General features: G+C 34.2%; 1 non-coding gene across 1 annotated transcript; it reads right to left on the reverse strand.

Annotated features, from left to right (window-relative positions):
• Positions 1-2,394: 2,394 nt before the first annotated feature.
• Positions 2,395-2,466, reverse strand: TRNAP-AGG (transfer RNA proline (anticodon AGG)). Its single transcript has one exon. It is a non-coding gene; the product is annotated as a tRNA-Pro (tRNA).
• Between the last annotated feature and the right edge of the window lie 5,034 nt (positions 2,467-7,500).

Genomic DNA, 7,500 nt, shown 5'->3' on the forward strand with positions numbered 1-7,500 from the left:
CGAGAATTATACTCCTACCCCATCAGGTCGCCATGCAGTCATGCAGAACGGATGAGCCTTAAGTGCATCCTCGCACCTTGACTGGCGGTCGTTGTGACTATACACCCTCTTTCGCTGCCGAATTTCCATTGCATTTTGGGATCCATTTCGATTTTGTGATACCATAATTCTTCTACCCGTACTCAAAATGCAATAAAGGCTCTAGTGAAACTGTATAACATAATACTTAATAAAAAGGTTATATAAGTTTCTTTTTTAAGTGGTGTTTAGAGGTTCTTCTGGACAGTGATCTGGAATGTCATAACCCTGAACCACACCAATACTGCCGCAGTCGCCAAAACGAGGTTAAAGTTAACAGCACTGGTCCAAAATGTCTCATGTTCTTCCTTTATATTACATATATCATTTAGACACGGGGGATATGCTGCATGATCAACAGCTAGTTTCCATACCTCCAGGATATGCCAGCGCTACTAACTCATGACTCATGACTCTACAAGGGCACAGATCCACGCACTCTCGTGACAAGAAGCTGCCACTATATATATACATATATATATATATATATATATATATATATATATATATATATATATATATTGGTAAATATATACGTGTATACTTTTAAATATATATATATAAATATATATATATATATTTTAGATTTATAAATATATACAATAGAATATGTATTCTACATATAACTTTAAACGCCTTTATATATATGACATACGTATATATATATATATATATATATATATATATATATATATATATATATATATATATATATATATATATATATATATATATATATATATATATATATTACATATACACATATATGTGTGTTATACATATAATGCTATATCCATGATATGAATATATATTATGTTATATCTATATATAGTATATACCTATGTAGATATACTGTATATACTTAAAGATACAATCATATATACATATTTTTTTATATACTTTCCTGTCTGACAGAAATTCATATGACTATGCTTAATTGCTTCGTAAGTGATTTAAATTCTTATGATTTATATTCAAAGTACTGGGCCTGACCGAGATTTGAACCCGGGGCCTCTCGCACCCAAAGCGAGAATCATACTCATAGACCATCATGCAATAAAAGACAGTGTTCGCTTCGGTGCACCGCAAATCGCAATGAAAGATCCTGAGACTCGGGGGAATTCCGACATGGATTATTGCTTTAATAGCAAGCCTTTATTCTGGTACTTAAAGTGCTGTAAGGTGTGGTGGGGGCCTGTCGAGCTTCTTCTCTGTGTCCTTGCACCAAAACTTTTCAACACTTGCATGGACTGGATAATGAGCGAAGTCAATGTGAAGCAACACTGGATAATATCAAAGTCACGGACCTCGACTTTGCTGATGTTGCTATCCTATCAGAGTCTCAGAAAGGAGGCAAAGCCCCTGGGCCTAGAGGTCTGCTGGACCAAGACCAAGATCATAGAGGCCTGTTGGGCAGTCTATGTCTCTGGGCTGTCAGACCAAGAAGTCAGTAGACAACAACAATTTGGAGGCATAGGCACTTATGCAGAGACTAAATTATGTGTCTTCAAGCTTTGGGTGTGAGAATTAGAAAAGAGGATATGATTAATTACGAATTAATCAAGCATAACCTTCTGGATTTCTTTACAAATATTGGCTAAAAATGATTGAGTATGAATCTTATCACGAGTTTTGAAGGTGGCTGTACCTTCCATGTGAATATTCTCGAAACATTTCATTTGAACAGTGATATGCTCTCTACTTCTGCACTGCATTTCAGCTGTATACACACTATATATTAATACAGTTCCAGAAAGATAAGCACCGACGTATAGATACACGGACACATATAGGCACATATTAGTCAGTATATATCACCATATGTGTATGGACTTGCAAGTCAGGAGTAATAATAGACGTATGCATGCATTTACTGTACATGCGTATTTACATTCACAAACATATATTAACTTTAAGTATATCTATATCTATATTATGTATCTATTTATTTACGTATCTTTATACTCCATATATACATGTATGTGTGTGTGCGGGTGCGTGCGCATGTATGTACATATAGTTAGATGCATAAATGTACAAGTTTATACACATATATTTGTACACTTATACGTCATTTTGTATCAGAACAAGGATCGTTCAGTCACTCGCTAACACTCATTATCAGCTGTAATTACTTTTTTCAATACCATGTCTTACTAGTTTAAAATTTTGGGCCTGACCGCTTAAATTTATCTATATTCTCATATTACTTTCCTGTCTGTTAGAAATCCAGAAGGCTATGTTTGATTACTTCGTAATTAATTTAAATCCTTATGACTTAATTCCAACTATATCGTCTTTTATGTTCAAAATATTGGGCCTGACCGGGATTTGAACCCGGGACCTCTCGCACCCTAAGCGAGAATCATACCCCTAGACCATCAGGCCGTTCTAAATCTTGTTCCTAGAAAGTCAGGTACACCCTCCCGCGCGCTCTCTCCCGCTAGTGGTCATGGAAGCTCCGCCCACACCCACTACGCACCGAGAGTATTGCTTTCCACTGCACACTTCGGAATATTGACTTTTTTTATGGGACATATTGTTCTCATGACGTTTTCATATCCATTCTATAGATCTGAAGCATAAAACATTTGAATTGTATTATGCCCATATCGTGTCCATTGTCTATAGTTTGGGGAAATGGCGAATAGAAATTGTAGAATACTATACCCATTATAAGCACCTACTTGCTCACGCTTATGTAAGCAATTAGTAAAATCATTTAATTGTTTATTTATTTGTCTATTTATTTTCATTAAAGCCAGAAATTAATTTCTGGTTAGGTGATATAAAATTTCAACCTCATTTTCGCTTCTCACCAAATGAGAGAAACCGAATCATTTATTTTCTAAAAATTAGCAAAACCGGGATGTTATTTATAAAATATTCAGACGGCAAAATCAAGTGGAGCATATTACATTAAACTTCAAAGACGTCGAATTTACTATGTCAAAAGAAAATCTAATCAATTCAATAACCATTTCTCTACTTTATGATCAAGAATCGTCAAAATAGTTGATCACTAAACCCCTAGGCTGTAGATTTTTTGGTGACAGAATTTTAAGAAACTTCACGATTGAGCAGATAACAGCATACACATACATATGTGCATGTTTATATATATATATATATATATATATATATATATATATATATATATATATATATATATATATATATGTATATTTATATATGTATATATATATATATATATATATATATATATATATATATATATGTATGTATATATATATGTATGTATATATATATATATATATATATATATATATATATATATATATATATATATATATATATATACATATATGTGTGTGTGTGTGTGTGTGTGTGTGTGTGTGTGTGTGTGTGTGTGTGTGTGTGTGTGTGTGTGTTTATATATATATATATATATATATATATATATATATATATATATATATATATATATATATATATACACATATATATATATACATATACACATGTACGTACCCACACAAACACATATGTGTTTGTGTTTATGTGAATATGTGTGTCTGTGTGTGGAAATCTATTTAAATCTACATTCATAGTTCAGTTCAGTTAGATTTGCGAACTACAGCTTCGTCCGGGCCTTTTCTATAGAGTGACTCCTGTGTTTTCTTTGAACTGTATGCTTAGCGCGGAGGCTAGATTGCAAGCAAGCGATTCAGCATACCCTTTTAACCAGCCCGGCGGCTGTGGTTAGAGGTCCCTGTTTCAGAAATTGCGTGTGTTCACAATTATGTAAGTAATGTAGCAGGGTGGCGTTCGGCGCATGGGGAACCTATTCTTAATCTGTGCAGTATGAATTCGGTATCTCTTTTTATATTTGGACGAAGGGCCAGTGGCTCATAGCTTGTGGCATCTGAGTCCCACTTGGTTGAGAGCGACTTTGATCATGGGAGTTGGGGCAATGCCCCTGCCCTTTTCCGTTAGTCTGTCAGCAAGCTATGCGGCTTGAGAGCCTGTTTATGATTATTATTTTACAATGATCAAGGATCTTCTGTGCTATGGTGAGGGTAGTGATCAGGAGGTAAATGTTTTGGGGCTTGCTATGCTGTAGACTGTCAAAGGCTGATCTAGAGTCTGTGTGTATGACGCGTGGGCCAAGGCTCCCATGATCGCAACTGTTTCAGATTGGAGCGAAGGGGCATTGTCAGTGACCCTAATGGATGTTGTGGTATCCCTTGTTGCGAAGCTGGCGCCTGCAGTGTGGTTTATGGGATCCACGGATCCGTCCGTATATTAAGTTTTATTACCCAGAGTTGTTTGTGCAATGACCCTTTCTACTTGTGCCTCTCGCACCCAAAGTGAGAATCATACCCCTAGACCATCAGGCCGACATGCAATCATTCAGTAAGAGAGTTAATTGACTTCAAGACCACATCCTCGCTGGTGGTTTTATGCCAAATTACCTCTGATTTTGATTATCAGTTTCAGTCATTTGATTGCGAGTACGGCGGTACTTTTTTTTTCTTAAGTGCAAAAACGTCTTCCATAAATCACATATCCGGATTTAACGAGCAGTAGTTCCCAACCTGGAGTCCCCGTGATCTTTGGGTTCGCAAGGGTAGTACTAAAGGTCCGTGAGATGAAGAAGGTCCAAGTAAAAGAAGCATGATGATTCACAATATTAGAAACATTACAAATGGCCGTGTTCTGGAAATTAAAAACTAATTATTGTAAGCACTCTTAGGCTGAAAAAAAATGAAGTAAATGTACTCGTACGTTTGATATCAGGTGTGTCATATTACATCTGGAGGAAAATGGATAAGTGCAATATATATATATATATATATATATATATATATATATATATATATATATATATATATATATATATGTATGTATATGTATATATATACATATAAGTGTGTGTGTGTGTGTGTGTGTGTGTGTGTGTGTGTGTGTGTGTGTGTGTGTAAATATATATATATATATATATATATATATGTATATATATATATATATATATATATATATATATATATACACGCATGTATATATAAACTTATTGATTATGCATGTATGTCTGTATGTATATAAAGTTATTAAATATGCATGTATGTCTGTATGTATATAAAGTTATTAAATATGCATGTATGCATATATTAATATAATGTATACATATGAATACATTCATAAATGTGTGTATGTGTATGGGCGCATGTTTGTATACATATATGTTTATATATAAATAAATATATCTGTGTGTCTTTGTTTATGTGCAAGCACATAAATATTTACTATGTGTGTGTGTGTGTGTGTGTGTGTGTGTGTGTGTGTGTGTGTGTGTGTGTGTGTGTGTGTGTGTGTGTGTGTGTGTGTGTGTGTTTGTGTGTGTGCATATATCCAAATAATTAAACAGTATCATATTTAAGTTACTTATAGATGGCCTAATCAATTAATCAATGGAGCTAACCCCGACGGGAGTGCATAGTCGCCTACACCCTTCACTTCACTTGTTATTGCCCTGTGTTGCTCCGCATTGACATTGGATAGTAAATTTGCCCATTATCTAGTTCACGCCAGCTTTGAAAAATATCGGTGCAACGACACAGCCCTGCCTCACGCCTGAGTTAACAGGGAAAAAGCTCTACATGCTTATATATACATACAGATTATATTTGTATATATTTTATGTCATATATATGTGTTTAAATTTATATATATAAATACACATTTTATTGTGTATATTTATAAATCTAAATATATCTTACAAATATGTATACGTATACTCGTAGAGATAGAAAGCATCTTCCAGATCTCCCTGACAACACAGTGTCTCGGGGGAAAGTGACTGGAGGATGGATCCTTCTGGTATCAGTGTCACAAAATGACTTGACACAAAACCAGTCATGTCCATTTCTAACATGCACAACCCTTCAGAAATAGGTACTGTTAGTAGGTGAAAGATGCAGCTATAATTGAGGTAAATGCTTTCATAGAACAAATATGGAATATGTTGATAAAGCAGACTGCTTAATGTCGTAATATGAAAGAGACCGAAAAGCAAGGAAATGGTGGTATCGCATCTTTATTCCACATTTTGGATGTTGCTGTCAGAAACTTAATGGTTATATGTGGAATCCTGAATGAAGGTCAAACTAGGAACTTGAAGCAGTTCAAGATACTTGTAATAGTGATATACAAAACTTCTTTCAGTTACTTTCTTATTCTCTTACCAGTGAACAGGTTGGGTAAAACATCATATGAAATGAAACGATATTCGAGCATGCTACATTTTTCCAATCAATACTAGCCTTTTAAGTGCGTCTTTTCAGCGATAGAAAATATGTATAGGATAAATTGTAAAATTAAAAAAAATATATATATATACTTCAACCAATGAACTGATCTATAAATTACGTATATACTGTGTATGAAGATTATGATTTTATAAATTTAACTAACGCTTACAAAATAAGTATAAATGGTGTATAATAGAAAGCATATATTATGAATAAAAATGTGTCAAAAAGGAGATATTATTACCTTACAGGTGGTTTATAAAGTCACTGTATCATAATCAAGAAAGCACGGAGTTTCACAATTGCAAAAACTGGTATATATTTTATGTCCATTGTAAAGAGGCATTAAAATGGCATGGGCAGTATTCTAACAATATTAAATGAAACGATAGAACAGTTAGAATGAGTCATTAACAACGCACAAGAAATGCAACCATGCAGCTATTTTAAATAAAAAATATCTAGTCAACAATGTGATTTTATAAAGCGCGTGGCATCAGATGATCTACGAAGGAAGTTGATATCTAGTTGCCAGGCACGATGAAAAAAGTATAATTACAAGGGCATATCTAATATCAGGCATGCGATAATGCATAGCAAGAAATATAATTAAATGTGATTCTACAAACGCAGCAGACTTAATACTATTAACGTTACTTGCCTCATCACCCTCCCCCCGCCTCTTGGGAACCGTACCAAAAAGGACACGCAAAGCGAATTCCGCGGTTTATACCAGTATATCCCTTTGCTAAGTCAATCGGCATGGACTTTGAAAGGGAATATCAAATCCCATCATGTCTTGAATTACACTGAACCTATTTGATACATTCTTCTAGCATTCTGCCTGCATGAAACAGCGTTTTGTCGTCCATCAATGACGTGGATTTATTAATGTCGACAAAGCGGACGATTCCAGTGTGGATGTAATTGTGATTTTCTCATAGGTCAGTGGCATTTAAAGAAGACAGTCATGTCGTGTTCGGATTCTTCGTTTCTACCTGTTATTTAATTACTTGTGTATTTATTACGATCAGAATAAGGGAAGCTTGTATTTACTTTGTTTATATTCTTTTAGATTCTTATAAGGGGGATTTTACTATATATAAACTGTCAATGCATTTTAACTGTATTTTTTTCTAATTACTTATAA

This window comes from Penaeus vannamei, chromosome 2 (assembly GCF_042767895.1).
Source record: "Penaeus vannamei isolate JL-2024 chromosome 2, ASM4276789v1, whole genome shotgun sequence".
Lineage (NCBI taxonomy): Eukaryota > Metazoa > Arthropoda > Malacostraca > Decapoda > Penaeidae > Penaeus > Penaeus vannamei.